Source organism: Tursiops truncatus, chromosome 4 (genome assembly GCF_011762595.2).
Source record: "Tursiops truncatus isolate mTurTru1 chromosome 4, mTurTru1.mat.Y, whole genome shotgun sequence".
Classification (NCBI taxonomy): Eukaryota; Metazoa; Chordata; class Mammalia; order Artiodactyla; family Delphinidae; genus Tursiops; species Tursiops truncatus.
Genome location: NC_047037.1, coordinates 46,119,458 through 46,142,592, shown reverse-complemented (window position 1 = coordinate 46,142,592; position 23,135 = coordinate 46,119,458). Strand labels below are relative to the sequence as shown.

Genomic DNA, 23,135 nt, shown 5'->3' with positions numbered 1-23,135 from the left:
GAAATGCATTGTCACTCGGCTAACTCTTAATTAGTTCTGATAATGACATGCCCAGCATGGGTCGCTGAAACACATCGATAATTTTAACATCTATTTTTAACTCTTAGTTTTAACTCCTCCTGAACCTCTTTGTCACCTTTGTTACCAAGTGACAAAGTTGAATGCTTAATTTCACATCCTCTTCTTTCTCCTCTCCCTCTTCTAGTGAGGTGCTAATGAACAGTGAAATGACCAAGGGCAGGCAGGGCACAGTGAGGGCGGAAATAAAGAAAAGGAAACTGGTAATTCACAGTAATGGTGATTCCTGAACTGTGTGTACTAACTACATAAGGTGAGGCTGTTTTTCTTCCCTTCTGGATGTAAGTAGAGGTGAAAAGATTAACTCTTCCCATTGATGCAACTTTTAGTTTGTCTTTGGATGAAACCTAAAGACTCCGGGTTATTTCAATATAGTTTGATCTTAATTGTTTTAATGAAAATGTATAGCACACCCAAAGATGACAGTATAGCTTAACTGTACCCTGAAATTCATATGATTTGCTAAGCCTTTCTTTGCTTCTGGAATAGTTTTAACTCCGTAGGGCTCTATCTTCAACTAATCTCATTCTCTCCTGGAGTGTAAAAAGTTTCTAGTCATTTTTTTTCTTTATATTACAGAAAGCCTTGCATAAATAATAGACCTTCGTTATTACAAGGCTAAATTTTATGTAAGCCACAGCTGAAACTCAGAACTATTTTAAGAGCTAAAGAATAATGGGGAAATACAGGAATGTATGTAAATTATCTGATTGCATGGTTGTTTAATAAAGGGCATGCTTAGTTTGGGTACAGGGGAAGTGAATCAGTAAGTTGAAAATCCCAAATTAGAAAAATTTCCTTTTATGTACATTAGTTTAAAACCATGTTTATTATAGATGAATATTTAAAAGCACTTCGGATGTGACGCTAAATGTGATTAGTGTATATTTCATAAAGTGAGGTTGATTTCGAATTATTGTAGCATGGATAATAATATAACACAATGCCATGTAAGCAATTACCATTAAATGAAATATACTCTTCCAGCATAGGGATTTAAAATTTTCCATGAACTGGGAAGCCCTAATTTGAACTCAGCTCTCCTTCTGCAGTCTGTTCATACAATTTTAAAATAACTGGTAATTTGGTTTTATTGGCTGGTTATGCTATTCTCTTAAAAAAGGGTGCATTATGAAACCTGTTAGTTACAGTCTTACACAGTAAAAAAGCAATGCAGTTTGGTTTGGGGATGCTATGAACACACAACATGAAGCCAGATACAGACAAAACCATTCATTCAGCGTTTATTGCCCAACATGAAAGAAATTTTAAAATTTAACAAAGCAAGGGAATGAGCCACATACACAAAGAATCAACTTTTTAAATCAAGAGAGAGAGAAGTTTTGTGATGATGGCATCCGTTGCTCAGACATAAATTTCATGGAGGAAAAAAACAGACACATCATGAATTGGGTTTTATTTTTGTGAATGGTATTTTACACTGCCAACCTGAACAGGTTTTTAAAAATGGGTTTGATATAGCAGACAAATGTTCTCTCTGAGAAGAGCCCAAAGGATTTGGGGGAACCTCCGGTGGGAATGCCACATGCTACCCCACTCTCTCCAGACCTGCATCAAAGGAGTGATAAATCTAACTAGCTTCTCCCTTGTAAGGAGGAGCTGGGGTAAGCCAATTTCACGCTTTATATATGCTCGTTGTAAAAAGGAATGCTTACCTAAAAAGAAATATATTCTGACCAGATGTTCCAAAATCTTCCTCAGCTGCTGCTTGAAGCTTTACAGTCCCCGCATACTTTATCTTCTCGTCTATCTTCTTCTAATTGAGAAATTGTTGATCCATGCAGTTCGACAGGCAGGCTGCTGCAAAAACCTTCCTGCCAAAGCTTTTCAGCCCTGCTCTCCTGCACACAAAAACTTCCAGTGTCTGTATGGGGACAGGAAAAGAGAACAGGCCACTTCATCTGGCAGGTGTTGTGGGTGGAAAGAGGAGGAGGTCAGAAAGCAGTTCTTCAAAGGACAGATTCTGTCACCTGAAAGTGTAATAAATTGCCATTATAGAAATGCCTACAAGCACTAATGAGCCATGTACATTGAAATCTTGATGTCAGGCAAAATAGAATGAAACTCACCCAGGAACCAACTGGGATTGTCACACCAAGATGTGAATAATCATTCTTGCTTTGGTTTCATCTGCCACTAAATTTTGTCCCTACAAACCAACAGCTCTCTTTTTAAGGAAAGTGATAAATTTAGCATAAAACTCCTAAGATATCTGTCTAGTGATTAATACATAATTTCTCAGTACTGTGCTACTCATTGGCCGTAAAGACTTGACCAATCAGATGGGCGTTATAATAGAATTACCAACTCCAGAATTATGTATATTTATTAGAACATAATTAGAAGATCAGCCCAGATAAACATTTGACTTGTACTTTTTTGGAAACTGTACTTTACACAGCTAATTTCGTGTGTGTGTGTATGTTAAAAAAAAAAAAACATGTAACATTAAATTTATCTCTTAACCATTTTTAAATATACAGTTCAACATTGTTAAGTATATTCGCGTGGTTGTGCAATAGATTTCTAGAACTTTTTCACCTTGCAAAACTTAAACTCTATTCCCATTAAACAGGAATTCCCCCTTCACCTCTCTGCTCAGCCCTTGGCAAACAACTTTCTACTTTGTTTCTATGCTTTTGACTACTTTAGCCACTTCATGAGTAGAATCATACAGGTTTTGTCCTTTTATGACTGGCTTATTTCACTTAGCATAATGTCCTCAGGATTCATCCATGTTGTAGCATGTGACAGATTTCCTTCTTTTTTAAGGTTGCATAATATTCCATTATAGGTATATGCCACATTTTGTTTATCCATTCATCTGTTGATGGACATTTGGGTTACTTCCACCTCTTGGCTATTGTGCATAATGTTGCAATGAATGTGGGTGTGCACGTATCTCTGCAAGATCCTGCTTTAAATTCTTTTCGGATATATACTCAGAAGTGGGATTGCTGGATCATATGGTAATTCTATTTTTGGTTTTTGGGGAAACCTCTATACTGTTATCCATAACAGTTGCACCTTTTTATACTTCCACCAACAGCGCACAAGAGTTCCAATTTCTCTACATCCTCGCCAACACTTATCTTCTATTCTTTTGACAGTCACCATCCTAACGGGTGTGAGATGATATCTCATTGTAACTTTTATTGCATTTCTCTTACAATTTGGGATGCTGAGCATTTTTTCATGTGTTTGTTGGCCATTTGTATATCTTCCTTAAAGAACTGTCTGTTAAATCCTTTGCCCATTTTTTATCAAGTAATTTGTTTTTGTTGTTGAATTGTAGAAGTTCCTTATATGTTTTAGATATTAACCCCTTATCAGATATAGGACTTGCAAAGATTTCCTCCCATTCCTTAGGTTGCCTTTCATTCTGTTGATTGTTTCCTATGATGCACAGAAATTCTTAAGCCTGATGTAGTCCCCTTTGTCTATTTTTATTTTTGTTGCCTGTGCGTTTGGCATCATGCCCAAGAAATCACTGCCAAATGTAATGCCTTAAAGTTTTCCCCCTTTGTTTTCTTCTAGGACTTTTATAGTTTTAGGTCTTATGTTTAGGTCTTTAATCGGTTCTGAGTGAATTTTTGTGTATGATGTGAGATAAGGGTTTAACTTCAGTCTCTTGCATGTGGATATTCAGTTTTCCTAGCACCGTTTGGTGAAGAGGCTGCCCTTTCCCCATTGTGTAGTTACGGCATCCTCGTCAAAATTGTTTGGCCATATGTGCAAGGGTTTACATCTGGGTTTTCTATTCTATTCCATTGGTCTATATATCTGTCTTCTTGCCAGAACCATACCATCTTCATTACTGTTGGTTTGTAGTATATTTTGAAGTCAGGAAATGTGAGGACTCCAACTTTGTTCTTTTTCAAGATTGCTTTGACTATCTGGGGTGACTTAAAGCTAATTTTTGTATGTAAAGAGCTTCTTTACTATTATTTGCATAAATCCCACTTTTCCTAACATTTTTTTTTTCTGTCAAAGAAGAAAAAGTGAATACAAAAATCCCTTCCCTGGAAGCTTTTATTCTGAATTCCAATTTTTAATGTCTGAATGCCTTGGGTAACTGATCAAATCCTAACAGCCACTGTCAATGCCTCAACAACTAACCATGCTAATGTTGACTAGATCTAATCCTAAAGAACACACAGATGGAGCAACACAGCCTGCTGCGTGCTTCATAGTGGGTCCAGTTATTTAGGCCCTGGCTGCAATAAGCTACTCATACTGTGCCATTAGCTCACCTTTTATAAACTAAGCATTCACAACCAGGAAAGATCAAAATCAATCATTGATAGTATAGAATTTTCCATTCCTCTCCAACTCAATATGGATAAACCAGAGGAGGGTTTCACAAGAATGAATCACTGAGCATAGTAGTGACACATGAACCTCAGTGTAAATAAGGAAAAAATATCCCCCTAAGGAAAAATTCTCAAAGCTAATATGGTCTTGAGCCTATCCATTTAAACCCCACATAAGAAGATAGGAAACGTTGTCGGCTATTCTCTGGAAGGATAAGCCCAAGTTATAGCTGAGGCTCTAAATCACCAACCCAAAGCTAGTGTATTTGAAAGTTCACTATCCTCCACTTTCATACAAACACAGTACACGCTTGCTCCTGGAACATTTTCTGTAGTTTTGACTGTGTGTTTTCTGAAGCATATGAGACAGACAGCTTCAGCTACGGTGCTATGGTATACAAAGTGCAGTCAGCACACTATCAAGAAAGTGAAAAGACAACCCACAGAATGGGACAAAATATTTGCAAATCACATATCTGATAAGGAACTGGTAGCCAGTATATATAAATAATGCTCACCACGCAACAATAAAAATGGGGAAATGATTTGAATAGACATTTCTTGAAGAAGATGCATAAATATCCAATAAGCACATTGAAAAGATGCTCAATATCATTAGCCACTAAGGAAATGCAGTTCAAAACCACAATGAGGTACAGCTTCACTCCTACTAGGATGGTCATAATCAAAGAGACAGTAACAAGTATTGACAATGACGTGGAGAAATTTAAACCCTCACACGTTGCTGGTGGGAATGTAAAACCGTGAAGCCACTTTGGAAATAGTTTGGTAGTTCCTCCAAACATTAAACACAGAGTTACGAGATGACCCAGCAATTCCACTGTAGGAGGATGAGAAACATATGTCCACACAAAAACTTGTACAAGAATATTTGTAACGGTGTTACTTATAAAAGCCAAAAAATGGAAAGAACATAAATGTCCATTAGTTGATGAACAGATAAACAAAATGTGGCATATCCATACATCATAATATTATTCAGTCATAAAAAGGAATGGAGTATTGATATATTCTACAATGTGGATGAACCTTGAAAACCTTATGCTAAGTGAAAGAAGCCAGATACAAAAGGCCACGTACTTATTTATGATTCCATCTATATGAAAAGTACAGAATAGAAAAATCCATAGAAACAGAATGTAAATTAGTGGTTACCAGGAGCTGGGAGACAGTGGGAAATAGAGAGTGTTCATGGGTACAGGGTTTCTTTCTGGAGTAATGAAAACACTCTGAAATTAGGTAGTGGTGACGGTTGTATAACTTTGTGAAAACATGAAAAAGCACTGAGTTGTACACTTATTCAAAGGGTAAATTTTATGACAGGTGAATTATATATATTTTTTAAGTGCTGTTTGCTGACCGGTGCCAAACTGCAACGTGTTTCATACTCGTCCCTGACGAGATGAGAAGCTTTTGCCAGAATGAAAGTAGACTGCATCACTAAGTGCACTATTTAGTTCAGCTGATATATTTTAATGGCAAGACTTTCCCAGTGAAGTATGCAGTCCATTGATTTCCTTCTGAGGTAGGCTTGGGACCAGGTAATGAAGAGTTCACAGATCAGCTACTTTGAGTAAAGCTGCTGTAAGCTGCACGCCTGACTTCAAGAATGTGCCTGCCAACGGTTACATGACACACTGAGGAATGAATGAAGACATTCACAACTTCTGAGAGAAACCGTTCCAAACCCATGTCCTATGTATCAACTGCATGTGGTAACAAAACTTCCGTTCATCATGCCTCTATATGTGAGGCAATGAGTCCCATAAGAGAATTGAAGAAGGGGAAAGAGTGGAGGTTGGAAACTGGAGGGAGAAGGGAGGGTGGAGGCGGAGGAGAAGAAGGTAAATAAATAATAAGGCAGGTGCTACACGCACAAAGAGTTTACTTTCTTCTATGGAAGTCAGACATGTGACTTGTCCTATGTGATTAGTATAACAAGTAGCAATAAAATATAGAGGAGACGGCTTCCCTGGTGGCACCGTGGTTGAGAGTCCGCCTACCGATGCAGGGGACGTGGGTTCGTGCCCCAGTCCGGGAAGATCCCACATGCCGCGGAGCGCCTGGGCCCGTGAGCCATGGCCGCTGAGCCTGCGCGTCCGCAGCCTGTGCTCCGCAACGGGAGAGGCCACAACAGTGAGAGGCCTGCGTGCCGCAAAAAAAAAAAACAAAAACAAAATATAGAGGAGAAAGGGGTTAGTTTGAGGGAGGATATGCTTTGTATATGATCTGCAAAGCCTTCCAGAGGATGTATACGGGGTAGGTGATAAAAGATGATTAGGAGATCAGCAGGCACATACTTCTGAATACAAAAGACTAGAACCAGAGTAAATTAAACCAGAAGTCCTTACATATAAATTGGTGTTTGTCAAAGTGTGGCTTCCGAGCCAGCAGCATCAGCATTGCTTGGGATCTTGTTGGAAATAGTTCTCAGGTCCATCCCCGAACTACTGAATCAGCCAGTCTGGAGGTGAGCAATAGCAATTCGTTTTAACGAGCCCTTCAAATGATTCTGATGCACACTAAAGCTTGACAACCACTGTTTTAGATAAACGTAGCAACTAGTTTAAAAAATAGATGCTCTGTCCTGAAAAAAATATAGTGTTTCAGTTTAATACAGTGAATTGATCATAATATTTTACATCTGTTCCCTCCCCAAATTTTACTAAATGAAGAGTAAAGAAATGTTTTTAGTTACTATCCTCCAATACGAACGAGAGAGGAGACAACTAGTCAACTATTTCAAGAAGAGTTTGGAAGATAGAAGCCTGATGCAGGATTACTAACTGCATTGGTAGATAGAAGTCACGAAAGTTACAAGGTAGGTGCCTGTAAAAGGCAATGCCTAGGAGGAGAGAAGTGAGCTAGTTCCCCAGAGAGAACATCTGAGAAATCTGGTGCTTGAAGAAACCTGGAAGGAGTGAGTGATGCCTAAAATGAGGGGTATGCTTGTAAAATATATTGGGTAGTTGATGTTCCCTCTCCTTAGACCCCTCAAGACCCAGGTGATGTATTCTCTGAAAAAATTGAATTACAGGGGTTTATCCTTGACACAGTGGAAAACAGAGGTTGGCAGAGGGCTAACGCAAGAGCACTAGGTGGAACGTCCACAGAATAAACTGAAGCCCTCTCATGGCCCTTCTCACCTGTGGTCCCAGAAAACCTATATCCAACTGTATATCATGCACCATGCAGGAGGTTGGAGGACTGTTTTCTCGAGACCCCAGTAAAAAGGTCAGTGATTGATAATCTTCCAGTTAAGTCTACCACTTGACTACACCCACCCACAAAAGCAGAACTTCTTTCTAATAATCTTTGTAGTGCTTACTCTTAAACATAATCAGCTAAGGGTCACCAGATATAAAGAAAGCTTCCAGTATGTAGAGACCACATGAAAATAACAGATAAAAGAAACCTGAAAGAAAAGGAAAAAAATCCCCTGCCTCCCAAATTATAAATATTATCTTAAGAAAGTGGATATATTACATTCACATACACAAAAAAGTGTTTTGCTATGGAAAAGGAACACTGTGAGAAATATCTTTTTGAAATTAAAAATAGGATAACTGCAGTGAAAAAACATTCCATAGAAAGGTTAGAGAAAATCAAGGAAATCTCTCAGAAGGTAAAAAGAGGGACAGACGGACAGAGGCAGGGAGGAAGAGAGAGAAACTAGGAAATAAAAGGAAATAAAATGAGTGGATTAATCCAGGAGAAGCAGAAAGAGAGGAGAAGAGAAAACAAAGGTGAGGAATCATCAAACAAAAAAGCTTAAGAACCGGAAGACGTGAATCTCCAGATGGACCAAGTACACAGAGTTTGTGGGACAACAACTCACAGTGATGCATCATCTTGAAATTCCACAACAGCAGAGACAGAGAAAAAATTCTAAAAGGGACAGAGATAGTACAATACGAAGGACATCATTCAGAATAGCATTGGGCTTCTGAAAACAAATACCAAGTGATATAAAATAGGGGAATAATAACCTCAAAGTTTTGAGGGAAATGGTTTTCAACCTACAATTCCATACTAGTCTGAACTATCAATCAAGTTTAAGAGAAAGACATTTCAGATATACAAAAGCTCAAAAAAACTGACCACTCACATATACTTTCATAGGAAGCTAGTGGAGGATATATCCCAGCAAAATGAGGACGTGAGCTAAGAAAGGAAAATACGGAAACCAGAAAATATGGAAAAGAGTATTCTCAGGAAGGTGACAAAGGGAAGTTTTACAACCCAAACTGTGAGCCAAAATTAAAAAGCCTCCTACAGCCAGCGAGTAAGTAGAGAATATAGGAAAAATCTCTGGAAGATAAAAGGGGAGGAGGGTCATTTAATGTGTTTGGGAGTTACAGAAATGATTTCTAGGCATTAGAACACTTGGGGAGAAAACTAACTACTGATCAATGAGCAAAAAACACAAGAAAATTATTAACTGAAGGAAAAACAAAGTTTACTGAGAAAGTAAATATCCTGACATTATTTGGTGTAGTTGCAAACAATATGCCATCTATAAAATAATGCAAATATTGACACAGATTTGTGAAACAACTACTGAAGGCATAGTGGAAAGCAAGGTTTGGAGTGAGGTATAATGGATCCAAAATAGGGAGGAAGTCCATAAATACTGCCTAATATGATACATTAAGAAATAATAGAATAGGCTACTCTATCAGATAGATGTATATGTATGGAAAAATAGGAGAATGTTATAGAACAGAAAGAGAAAGGAGAGGCAGGCTATTGTGTAGTGTGATCAGGCCTTTTCTATGTAGATATCTGCATTCTTAGAAGGAGGCAGTCACACCCAACCTGAGGGACCAATATTACAGATAGAAGTAAGAGCAAGTGTTAAGAATTTGAGACAAGAATAAACTTAGTGTGTTCTAGAAAGGCAAGAAGACTGGTAAGCATTGAATGAGGTCAACAGTATGGGGAACAGTAGATGAAACATATCCAAATGGGAGGAAAAGCATTGGAGCTTCATGACCTGCTGTGTCTAAGAAGATTCCATGATTCAAAGAAAAACAAAGCAATACCATACCTGTTTATTTTAGTTCACGGATTTCTCCTGCCCTGCATTCTTTATCCTACCTTCTTTACCACTTTAGTACCATCAACCATTAACACCACCGGGCCCTGTAATTGTAGTAAACACTCAGAGGGAAGTTCTTTTGACTAATATATCTGAATCTTTTGCATGTCTGGGAATTAGTTTATTACCACATAAATCATGGCCTCTCTGTTTCTCTACTCCATTTTGCATTTCTCAATGTCATATTCATCATCCCAAGTTCCTATTTGCATTTGAAATAGTAGTAACCTACAAGATTTCACATTTTCTGAAAATACAAGACTCTTGTGTAGAGATTATAATGAGGCTGGCTGGGCAATGTTCTATTATTAGTAAGAATTGTGATTTTTAGAGTTGTGGGTTAATTGCTAATAACTGTATGCAGTGTTTTCCCTCAAGATGTTTTCTATTACAGTAATTAACTGAGCAGCTGGGAGAGCAGACATTAACCATTTGTCTTCACAGTAGCCCTCACTGGGGACTCTCCCCAAACCTCTGCACATGACTTTATTTGCTGTTTGATGGATAATGTAAGAGGGAACCATAAAAGATATAGGATCTTCATACTTTGGAATGAATATCCAATTTTAAACAATTTTTTCTTGTTGAAGGGATTCTTTCTCACACCTGTGATGAATAGATTACAAGAAACATAGAATGTATTTTAGATATATGGATTTATTTGACTAGTTTTTATGTGCCTATTTCTCTTCGTATCCTCACATAATGAAATTTTGTCACAGAGATTGTGTCAGAAGCCTCAGCTACACTGAAGACACCATTGGTTTATCTGTTTACAAATTAGATTGGACCAGTGAAAGCTGGCTGATACTGAAGAAATCTGTTAAGAGCCACCTTGCCTGATAGCCCTGTTCTTTTTCATGACACATGAATTCCCATTTGATTATCAATGCGGGATCCTGATTTTAGTATCCTGAATCTCCCTCTGGGACTCTCGGCGCTTCCTTGTGTGAATTCCTGTTTACTGTGTGATGTGGCCCTGCTCTCAAGACTATATGCCAATCTGATGCTTGACCCCAGGTTCTCCCAAGCAACTCTGCTGTTGTCTGGACTCCATCAATGCCAAGTTATTTTCTACATCATGCCTTTTGTTAATGCAAAGATATTCTTCTGTTTTGTTTTGTTTTTGTTTTTTATAGATAGGGAACATTTTATTTAACATTTTTTTAATGAAATGTCCCAAACCACAAGCAGAGACTAAGTACAAAAATAAATAAATAAAGCTGTGCTTTTAGGAAATCGTTAAGTATATAATAATTTTTTGTCTTCTCTCTCATTGAATAAAACAATACATTTACTACTGTTCAGATCTCATTGCTTTTTTACCTTGTTTTTCCAGAAGCTACAATTTTCTTTCTTCTTAAAATGACTCCATTTCTTTAAATCCAGAAAAGCTCTGGCTTTATACTGTCTTAAGTATTTGGTTGTAAGAGCCTCAATAGAAAGAATGCTATCTGACTTATATTAATTCCACAGAAGTCACACAAACAAGAGTAGCCAGGCCCCCTGGCAAATGAGGCAGAGGCCACAGCTTTCCTTCTCCTTCCGGAAGGATACGGGACCCTGACCTCTATGCTGTGGTCGCTGGAGGCTCAGCATAACTTACTGGGGCCACTCCCTCAGTGTCAGTGCTCAAAAGAGAGATCCACCTGCTAATTAGAGACCACGTCCTGGGCCTGAATTCTGCAAGTCTCAAAGGCCCACCTGGTACTAGGAAGAGTATCATACACTGAGGGTTTGAACCTAACACATCTGGAGGATAATGGGAGGGAAACTTCCACACAGACTTAAATAGTGGAAATCCCACAAGAGCCTGGGCCACTGGCTGGAATGACCCTGGAGACTGGATGATGAGACACTCAGAGTCGGGTAGAACTTGGACTCTGGTTACAGAGACATTCAAGAGGGCAAATTGCAAAGTAGTTAGAGGCAAGAGATCAGATAGAGAAGTGTAAGACTGTGGTCTCAGGGCCAGCAAGAGCTTCAAAAAAGGTAAAGCAGTAACCTGGGTGCCCTCATGGAAGTGGAGTTGCTCTGATGACTTGGTTGCGGATGAGGGAGCTCTGAGTCACTCTGCCTCTTCTTTTAGAAAATCTTGACTCCATAAGCTGGTTCTCTCTGTACATCATTCAAACCTAAATGATGCTATCTTCTTACTTTTTTATAAACAGTGCCTTGCAATGAAATGCTTTAATCAATCCTTTTTGATTTACTGGTTGGTTGAACCAATTTTGGAAAAGCCCTGCAAAACACGAATTAAAATACAAGTTGAATTTAGAAAATATCAACTTGCATATTCCAAAGAAGATAAGCCCTTCTTAACTCAACCTCACAATTTTTCCTCATTGCAAACTCCTTCTCAATACACTCATAGCAATAGCTAATATTGGAAGGCCAAACAAACAAAATCTGCAACATTTTCTGTCCACTTAAAATGAATTTCATATGCTAAAAATTTTTTCATATTAATATCCAAGTGTTTCAATTTTACTCTCCACTTCCTCCATCTAAATTTATTGTGAGCTCCTTAAGATGAGAAATATCTTATTTATATCCTTCAGAGTACCAGACTGTATCAGGTGAGGTCATGTTGAGTGATTGAAGTGTTTTACCTAAAACTAACGTTTTCTTAAGGCCAGCCTAGAGAACCATTTAACAAATGAGCTGATTTATACTGCCATTATTATGTTAGTTAACAGATAAAAAAAAGGATGCATAAGATAATAGCAATGCCTCTCTGGGCTAAAATATAAACACCATCCCACTTAAGAAATGAGAACCAAGGACAAGTCTTGGCATTTATTGAGTCCTTCATAAAACAAGAAAACACATGAGATTTTGCTATAATTCAAGAGCCATTCTTGTCAGTGCCTTCAAGGATAGAAATTAAGCTATATTAAAGCTTGTCTTGGCTCAATTATAGAATGAAAGTGAGGCATCTATGTCATGGTTCCAGGACAGGTTTCAAATCAGTTTGGATTCAGCGGCTTGGTTCTTATTAGGACTTCAGGGGACAGCCAAGAATTACATTTAATTCATTATCTTGTTCTGAAAGTGCTACAGTGGCTGCTACACAAATTGAAAGCAGCATTTACACGGGCTAATACCTACGGTAACGTTCCAATTTATCTTTTGGGCATTATCACCTCCCAGTGTCCCTCTTTGAAAGTTTGACATGTGCCCTGAATTCTCATTTTGTAGGATGATAGATATTCACCCTGAAGAGAACACTGAAGAACCATGTTAAAATGCTAAGAATGCTACCTGAAATGCATTTTCTTAAAATTTGAAAATAGCTACAGTCTTGTGGCAGAAATGGTGTTACATATATACTTGCCTTCTAGGCAGTCTAATCTTTCTGGGCGGAAGCTGTGGCATTATTGATTTAATTCATTGCTGTTGGACTCATGTCCAGCAGCCTGGTGTAGTTTCACAGTGGAATTATTGGTTCCCTTTGAGAAATATTCAAAACCACTGATTTTTGTTTTCCATTGTTCTTAAAAAGAGAAAAAAAATAGACACTATGTTTGTCTCTGTGATGTGAAAGTAAATATAACCTGTTGAAATTCAAGATAGGAAAATGTTTCTTTAGGAAACTAGGAGGGATGATACAGGAAGAAATGTTGCCCACATACAGAGTGGTATCTAATAGTTCATTGATCTCATTGTTTAGCATCCCCTTTTAGAGTGTGCATTAACAAAAACCCTGCATGGATATTAAATTGACAGTATAATCTTAGAGTGTTTTATGTAACTAGACACTAGCAATAGCGAATACTGTATTGACTCCCAGATTTCAGGCAATGGAACTTCAAGCGACTCATATTGATGCTTTATATTGACATAAAAACTTTCTTCCAAAAAGTACAAAGCACTTTCTTAAAATTGCCTTATTGGGTTTTGTAACAACTCAGCAATGCACAGTATCTGAGACCACGGTGTGTTGAGCTGAGATAATACCTTAAGTTTCCTGATTTCTAATTTAGTATTTCAAACATTTAATCATTAGACATTCTTTCAGTTTCCAACAATGCCAAAAATTATGCATTCTATACAAGACTTGAGAAAGGTTTTACTTCAGAGATGATCCTTTTAGAGTCCACAAACCAGTAAGTAAAAGTTTAAAAATCAATTGTAAGAATTCAAGTGACTTCTTCTTTCAGCCAAGGATGTAAGTCTATTATATTCCATCCCAAAGAAGAATAACACAAATGTTAAGGAGAGATGAACAAAATAAATATTTTCCAATAACTACACAAAATATTCCAAAAGTGTAGCACATTCTCCACTAATTCAAAATGCTTGACTAATCTTTTAGCTGCAGAAACATTTCACCAGACTTTAAAAAAGCTAAGAATCAGCCATATTAGGAAGTATTTAGGATCATTTTGATATAGATAGCAATTGGAAAAGTAGTTCTTTCTTTTGGAAGGTAATCATGTCATACTTTCTTATAACATTATTTCTAGCCTTTGACTTAACAACATGCAGTGTCTAAATTATAAAATCTGCCACCAGATGTAATGAATGCATCCAGAAATGAACACTAAAAGAACAAACTCTATATACAGGTGCAAGGTAAAGGGAGACTTGGAGGTTCAAAAGCAAGGTATTTGAGTCAAGACCTCAACCATTAATTTGCCTTCTTATTTTGTTGAGTTTAATACGATAAGCTGAGGTCTAACCAAATGCACTGCCCTCCTCTGCTCTTCTAGAATACACGTTCCCTTATTGCCCTCTTATTCACTTGGTCTTTTAAAGATATTTACATCAATGGGGAGGAAAAACCCTTTCCTAGAGCTGGCAGCTGACGGTTAGCATCTCACTGAAATTTCACACAGAGGAGCATTAAGCAAGTTCTTTTACCTTCAATTTTTTTTTTTTTTTTTGCGTTACGCGGGCCTCTCACTGTTGTGGCCTCTCCCGTTGCGGAGCACAGGCTCCGGACGCGCAGGCTCAGTGGCCATGGCTCACGGGCCCAGCCGCTCCGCGGCATGTGGGATCTTCCCGGACCGGGGCACGCACCCGTGTCCCCTGCATCGGCGGGCGGACTCTCAACCACTGCACCACCAGGGAAGCCCTTACCTTCAATTTTGATAAGATGCATGATAGCTTCACCAACCCCTGCCATTACAATTTTGTTTACCCTTTGGACTAAAACACAGCAAAGAAGAAAAATGCATACATTTCGTTTAGGTTCAAATGACCTCACACTAGCACAATCATGTGCCATCTTTGCCTTTTCTAGATTCCATACACTTTTTCTTTCATTTGGAACAACAGTGTGTTTGGTTAATAACCACACTGTTTTCTGCTGTTAAGTGAACTGAAGTACCATTAACACATATTAAAGTACCATTGATTCCATTAGTGCCGACAAGCACTAAATCCCAATTTCTTTTTTAAATAAGCATTTAGACAAATGCAGATGTCCTTTATGAACAAGTAACATACTGAGCAACCCTTACTGCAAGAGTTTAATATATGAAGGATGTCTTAAAGAACAAGTTAGCATCTTAAGGAGCTGAAACGCTAGCACTTGGGTACCATGAAGGACAAGTGAAGGAATTAATATGAATTTTCTACACATACAGGAATCTATCCGAAGGGCCATTTTTTTCTCTCTCAGATTAGAGTCATAATCACTCTTGACCTTCATATGTCTCTGCATTTGTATACTGTGACACAGATAATACCACAGTAGTGAAGACACGCAAGCTATAGAGTACAATAGACCAATTTATGAATGAAGAGCCTAAGCCCAGGAAATGGGCATGGCTTAGATGAGCTCTTACTCTGCGGTTTAATCCTGGTCCCCATGATTAGATGCCCCCACAGAATAGCAGAGCACTTTCAACTCGAAAGAATCTCACAAGGAAGATAATTATGTGCCTGGCCATTAGGCCTTCTTGAAAGATGTGCCCATTCTAGGAAGCTTTTCCGTACCCAGAGAACTTAGAAATTTTCAGCATAAACCTTAGAGCCAAATTTGCAGCAAAAACAAGTATGTTTCATCTTTTGTATTAATCTCACCCCTAAGCACTGTTCCCCTTTTTCTCTTTGTTTTTCATCTCTTCTTTACCTATATCTAGTATGGACTGTGCTATTTGTATGTATTCCTTGAAATCTGTTTTTTAATATTTTTTTTGAAATAAAGATGAAGATAAAGATACAACAATGAGAGATATTAGCTGGTTGTGCTTGCTCCTGAATTTGCATATTCTGGAACAGTGCCTGAAGGAAAGGAGATGCTCAGTAAACATTTGTTGAATAAATGAAAAAAATGGTAGATGACAGATAAGTAGAGATGGATGGATGTATAGATAGATAGATAGATAGATAGATAGATAGGTAAAACCGGTAGGAAGCCAGGAGGGAAGGAAGGGTAGAAGGGAATGCCCGTGCATTTAGGTAGATGTACGGGCTCACAGCTGTGGAGATTCTATCCTACTTAAATGAGTTTGACAGAGTGGAGGGAGGATGGAAGCAGTAGAACACTGAATGAAATAGCTATGCAAAGTGAGCAAGTAGCCTTCTGCAGTTCTGTGGTTGCTAGACACAAGACTCTCTGTCAGAAACAAGGGCCTTTATTACTCACAGCAAAAGCAATAGCAAACATATCAGTATGTATGTGCTGGTTCCCTAAGCTCCAAATTCCACAGGGCTATACAGAGAGTCAGATAGAACTTGAACACGGAGTGGAGTGTGTCACAGGAGATGAACAACAAGCTTAGGGAATCCATCACTTTTATAGCAAGCACTTTTATATGGTCTAGAAGGAGAGCAGATGTGTCGTAGGACCTGTGATTCATTACCTTGCTTTCCAAGATTGCCACTTTTAGGATTCCCAGTCCAGGAAGATGAATAAAAAGGGCAGAGGCATAATGGAAGATACACCTGCTACAGTACGTAGTTTCAGAGATAAAATTGTGTTGAGCTACAATGTATGATCAAGAGATAAGCTGTGATTGTGTGTGCCATCGGAGCTAGAAGACATGCTGAGAGGTGATTGGCCAAATAGATGAATAATAGCAGAAAGTTATCAGCACATTCATCATACGGAATAGCCTTAGACAACTTGGAATACAGAGTAATGTCTCCACTCAAAAAAAAACAAAGTGTGTATTATGGATGATTTGTACACAGACATAGGCACATATGGAACGCATTGGAGTGTTACGTAGAGTGTGACAAGAGGTGCTGGCCTGGAGTGACAGGGGAGTGAGGGAGTGTCTTCGGGTATAATTGGTAGGTTGCTTCATTGGAAAACACTGAAGCTAAAGTTGAGTTTATTTCCTGGTTGTTCAAAGGAATGGTTCCATTGTAAAGGTTGGGGGAGTGAAGGTAAAGTTTGGGCATCTATGTCCACAAAGTAATGTTCTCTCACCAGACCTCTCTGGTGCCTCATGTGAGCTTTCTGCAGGAGGTTTTGCACTAAACCCCTCCCTGGACTCTCACTTCAAGGTTTTCAAGGTTGTCAGTATCTGCCTCCGTTCTTAAAGAAGCTTTGAAAATATTCTGAGTATATTCTCTTTAGGAAAAAAAATGTGCCTCACTATGTTTGATTTTGACATGTAACTACTTTCTGAAGGATTTTGTTGGACAGTGGGGAGGCTGGAAAAGGAGACACAATAATGAAATTTAAAAAGAACACCTTTTTATCTCTCAGGGTTTTAGTGGTTTGGGTTCATCTCCTGAAATTCTAACTTCTTTTTGATATCCAAATCTTAATTTCAATTCATTGTCTTATCAAAAACAAAACAGAGACCATGCTCTTTCAGCTGAGGGATAAGCAGCAGGCTAAATGAATTTCTCTGCATACTTCCCTTGAAGTTTTTGTGGTCTCTAGTTAATACCTTGCTATTCAGCTTGCTTCAAACAAACAAACAAACAAACAAAACCCCCTCAAAACTCCTATAGCTTCACACAGAAATTCAGGTGGAGTAACCGAAAAACTTTTACTACAAATCTTCCAGATTTGTATTTCTACACAGGTTTTTCTAGGTCCAGGATGCATCTGTCAGCACATTTACTTTTTTACTTCCGTGGGCTGCACGTGTCATTTCCATCACTGTAGGTATGGGGGGGGGGCACATCCTAAGTGAGTTATAAGGGTCTCCCAGACTGTGCCTCTGTTCCTCGCTACTAACTTACTAGAACTGCATGAACCAAGCAGTTGTTTGGGTTTGAATTTTAAGATAAAATAATTACAAATCTCCAAGACATTCCACAGATACAATTTGATAAATATGCCCATGTTTGTTTACAATATGTTAGATGACTTCGTTCATTTAGCTGTAAATAAATAAATCTAATAGTAAAAATTCCAGAAAGAAGCAAACAAGAAGCTAATTATTATCCGTAGCACAAAATTAGGCTTCTTACTTCACTCATAAGTCTGCTTTTATCTTGAATCTCACTGAAAAGAGCCTTGAATGTCTTCACATGGCTGTAGACCTGGTGATCATTCTGTCCGGCATGGCTTTACTTCTACTTAGCCAAGGGGTGCAAGGTCTTAAATTACTTTAATTTGTTTAAGTTTCAGAGCGTCTTCTTTCAAGTTATCCTCCAACTGAAACACCCTGAAGTGGAATGTCTCAGACAACAGGGTGAACACCTTCAAAAGTGCATGAAGTAAGAAAGGAGTAAACGTCTGTATTTTCCACTTATACTTTTTCTAATTAATTATTGATAAATAACAAGCTCAGATAATAAACTACACAAAAGTTTGCTCCATACTTACTTAAGGGGAAAAAAATCTATAATAAGGCAAAAAAAAAAAAACCTACGTCTACTTCTCTTTCTTTTTTAAAATTTTTATTGGAGTATAGTTGCTTTACAATGTTGTGTTAGTTTCTACTGCACAGCAAAGTGAATCAGCTATACGTATACACATATCCCCTCTCTTTTGGATTTCCTTCCCATTTAGGTCACCACAGAGCACTAAGTAGAGTTCCCTGTGCTATACAGTAGGTTCTCATTAGTTATCTACTTTATACATGCAGTATAAATAGTGTACATATGGGTACATATAGTGTATCAATAGTGTATATATGTCTAATTCTCAAACATGCTGGTCAGAGGCCAGAGTGGCAAAAATCAGTGAAAATTAAGTCTTTCATTTCTTTACATAGGACAGTCTCAACTGACTATTTTCTTATTAACCCCTATGCAAAACTGAAGAAGGTAATAGTCATATGATGACCCTTTCTATAATAGGTTTGGTCTCCATCCAATGGATAGGCTTTCGAAGGCCACCAAAACCAGTTAAACAATTGCTGAACTACAAAAATGAGCCTGCTACTCAGGGGGAGCCACGGGGATATGGGCCAGCAGGAGGCAGGGAATGTATCTCTTGCTCGAGCTCTCTCCCTGTCTCTGGCTGCTTGGAGTTATATGCAAAGGCCAGACTTTGAGCATCCCTCTGTTTTCACAGTGCTTTCTCTGGTATAGGGTTCCTCAACCTTGACACTATTGACATTCTGGGCAGGATAATACTTTATTGTATGGATCTGTGTAACAGCATCCCTGGGCTTTACCCACTAGAAGTCAATAGCATCTCATAAGTCATGACTATCTAAAATGTTTCCAGACATTGCCAAATGTACCCTAAGAGGAAAAATCCCCTCCCTTCCCCCACTTCCACCCCTACCACTGAGACCAACTGAGAGCTACTCTGTCCAGGTTTATTAACAGTTTCCTCCCATTGCCCCTTCAGTCCTAGGGGTAGTAACACACCCCTCATTGCCAACACTGCAGTGCCTCTCTATCCCTGGTTGGTTCCCTTTGCTTTGTAAATAGCCCTTTTGTAAAAATTCTCCTCAGTTGCCTCATCTGAGTGTATTATGTGTTTGCTACTGGGATTCTGACTGATATACTCTCCATCCTCCTCCAATCCCACTAATCTACTTACTGTCCACCCCAGAAAACGTGTTCACTTTCTTTGAGTTCTTATACAAGTCCTGCTTATAAGAGAAACGAAGGCAGCATTAATTGAGAGCCCACTACCTGTCAAATACGGTGCTGGTGCTTACATATTGTGGTAAACATTAGTGGTTGACTGTGTCACCAGCATCCATTTTCTCCTTCCAAAAAGTACCTTAATTTGGGTTCAAGTACCCACCCCTCCCACATATGACCCAGGTGCTTCAGGCAGAGCTGGCCCTTCTGCTAGCTTCAGAGACTGATTATTCTAAGGATAATCCCTTTGTCCCTGAAGTGACGGGCACAGGAACCCAGGCCTTGAGCAGTCAGTGCACTGCATTAATTGAGAGTTTGACTCAAAAATGAGCATGTGTTACAATTTGGTCAAATGAGACAAGAAGAGAACTTTGATGGGAGTTCTGGGAAAGATATTTCCTCACTCCGAAGATAGAATCACCAAAAATGTCCTCTTTTTCTCTGAATTTTCTTTGTCTAGGACTCTTGCAGCCATCAGTACAGCTATGAAGAAGTCAGCATGGGCAGGAGGTCAAAGTCAGAGAATTACAAAAGATTAAAAAAAAACAAAAACAGGGCTATCAATTCAACCATAATTGATCATTGCCAAGTTTCTGGACTTTCTCAATTATGTTTCCTATATATTAAAATTTTATTCATCTTGAAGAGCATCTGAGTTGGGTCGTCTGCCACTTGTAGCTAAAAGCCTCTTGGCCGAGACATTCATTCAATTCATTCAACTGAGACATTCATTCAATTCATTCAACAGTTGCTTATAGACCAGTATAAGCACTCACTATAGACCAGGTCCAGTTCTGCAATGACCCAAAGAGACCAAAATTAATGAGTAGAGTTATGTAGTTAATTTTTATATTGCTCTAAGAGCTAGATGTAAGTGTCTGAGGCTGAGAGAAGAATTCTCAGCTGAGAGGTGTTAAATGACTTGTTTAAGGAGAACAAACTAGAGAGTGTTGGAACCAGATGAGGTCTGTCTGACCACATGGTCTTTCTAGTCCACGCCTCTCAGTGTGAATCATCCACGTTAAACCATTCAGCTGCCACTTACTCTAGACCAGTGTGCATTCAGAACAGACATAGTTAGATAACCCAGGAGTCTGGAGCAGTTTCCATGAGTTCAGGGGAGAACTAAAATAGCTGTGGAGTTGCCCTCCCCTAAGGACTTGACCCAACCTTGGTTCTCACTGATTCAGAGCTCTCTGAGTCCTGTCTATATTCTCCACTTCATAGCATCAGAGTAAGCCAATGGCTCTCAACCTTCTGCTTTCTTGTAGGGGCCAAGAGAACATCTGCAGCCTTTCCAAGTCACATGGAACTTTACACAATTATTACAAGCAGGACACAAACGTCCTGCTTCCACTTTTACTCTATTCCTACGTTTCAACGGGAGACCAGAGTACAGCTCTGCTTTCAGATTTCCTCTCAAAATGGCTGCCACTGCCCCAGATGTCCTCCGGGGTATTCAATCCAGAGAAAGAACGGCATTGCAGCCATGTCTCACCAATTACCTCCCCTCATTTGTGTGTGTGTGTGTGTGTGTGGCACGCAGGCCTCTCACCGTTGTGGCCTCTCCCATTGCGGAGCACAGGCTGCGGACGCGCAGGCTCAGCGGCCATAGCTCACGGGCCCCGCCGCTCCGCCGCATGTGGGATATTCCTGGACCGGGGCACGAACCCGTGTCCCTTGCATCGCCAGGCAGACTCTCAACCACTACGCCACCAGGGAAGCCCCCACCTCCCCTCATTTTGTAGCCTTTTCTCCTTCCCTTTCCTACATGAGATGAAAGGGGCCGGCTTTACACATCTTTGGGTTTGTCAAGTGTTTTTCTATTTCACATCCCCGACTTTGACCTTTGCTGGGACCACAGGGCGGACCGTGTGCAGAGAGAAAAGCAACTTTTCTGATAATATTCCTCATGAAGCATTCTAAAAATATTTCCCTCATATCATTACAAATGCCAAAATACTGACGAAGTGGAATTGTTTCCAAAATAAAATGAGGTTGTATAAATGCTGTTGATAAAATGTAAGGGACCGGGCTTCCCTGGTGGCGCAGTGGTTGAGAGTCCGCCTGCCGATGCAAGGGACACGGGTTCCTGACCTGGCCCGCGAAGATCCCACATGCCGCGGAGCGGCGGGGCCCGTGAGCCATGGCCGCTGAGCCTGCACGTCCGGAGGCTGTGCTCCGCAACGGGAGAGGCCACAACAGTGAGAGGCCTGCATACCTCAAAAAAAAAACACCATAAAACGTAAGCTCTCACAGTATCATTGTTAAGTCACAAAGGAAACAGTCACTTAGCCCTGTATTCCAACTCCAATATATTTCTGTACTGAAAACAAATTATGAAATTTAAAGATGCCAACTATATACTGCTATAGTCTGGAGTAAGAAACCACTCGATAGATTATATCAGTAAGTTATTAGTAAATCTTTGACTCATCGAATTACACTTTAGAGTGAGATGCTCTTATGGGTTCTCAGTCAGTGGCTCTCGGCCCTGGCTGTACAACAATCATATGGGGAGTATTGAAATCACACTAATGTCAGGCCCTTCAAACTAATGAGAATTAAGGGTTCCTTCTTGAGAAGAATGATATCACATGAAAGAAATAAAAGAATCTAAGAGTTATCAGTATACAATTTTAACTTTTAAAGTTAGAGCTCCTCTGGAAAATCAGGACCTCCACATAGGTGAGTAAACTACAGTAAAAAACCTGAGGTCACTTGGCCAGGCTATAATCTTATTTTGGGGGCTGGAAAAATAAAAAGTGATTCTATCTAGACATAGTTTCATTCTTAGAGAAAGAAATATGAAGACTTTGCCAGATTTGTCCAAAGTTTTCCTCTATAACTCACATTCTACATTTCTTGGATTCCACCAGGACTGTCAAAGGCAGTGACGGTGTCCCTGCCGGAATCTCTGCCCTCTGACTCAGGCATCTCGGCATCAACACACACTTCTCTGCCCCTCACCCAAATGAAGGCACTACTTCAGACAAGTGTGAAGTAGTTTCAGTTCCTCCTCACACTTAGATTGGCCTAACACATGAGCTGATCAAAAACACAGATGCCTGAGATAGAAATAGCCCTGTCTCCCTGGCTCCCAGGGCCAGAGATAAATGGAGTGGAGGCCAAAGCATCAAAGGAGGTGCTGTTGGAACCAGCATCCCAGCAGCAAAATGAATTATCGCTGCCATCCAAAACGTGTCCAAAAGAAACCAGAGCTTAAGGGGAAAGGAAGCAGGTTTTTTTTATCCCGTGACGCCATAGATGGTGGTGAAAACAGCTGTGCTTCCTCCCCTTAGAAAGTCATTTTAGCATTAGATTTTCCCTAAGGAGGAAGCAGATGGAGAGAAGCTTGACTTGCACATATGTGACTGCTGCTGGCTTTCTTACTGCTGTTACTGACCCCAGATTATATGGAGAAACAGGGCTTTGGAGGAGGGAAAAGATGATTATTCAAGAGGCTCTTTTCAGACCTACTGACCTAAAGCTCCAAGGTGCATTAATATTAGGGGTTAACTGTGTATTCTTTGAAACTCTTCTAAAGATGGTGGCAATAGGCTATCACTTTGTGTGAAATGATGATACCTCCTGATTCCCTAATAAACATGACAGGCATGACAGGTGTAATAGGCAAGGTA

The 23,135-nt window shown here is 39.4% G+C and overlaps 1 protein-coding gene across 1 annotated transcript in view; it reads right to left on the bottom strand.

Moving 5' to 3' along the window:
• Positions 1-1,478: 1,478 nt before the first annotated feature.
• The window catches only part of LOC117312133 (uncharacterized), a 125,736-nt gene continuing 104,079 nt past the window's right edge, over positions 1,479-23,135 (bottom strand). The window contains exons 11-12 of the mRNA XM_073804636.1: positions 6,785-6,897; positions 1,479-2,069 (exon numbers count right to left, since the gene is read on the bottom strand). The gene's annotated coding sequence lies outside the window, so the exon portion shown is untranslated. The remainder of the gene's footprint in view (positions 2,070-6,784; positions 6,898-23,135) is intronic.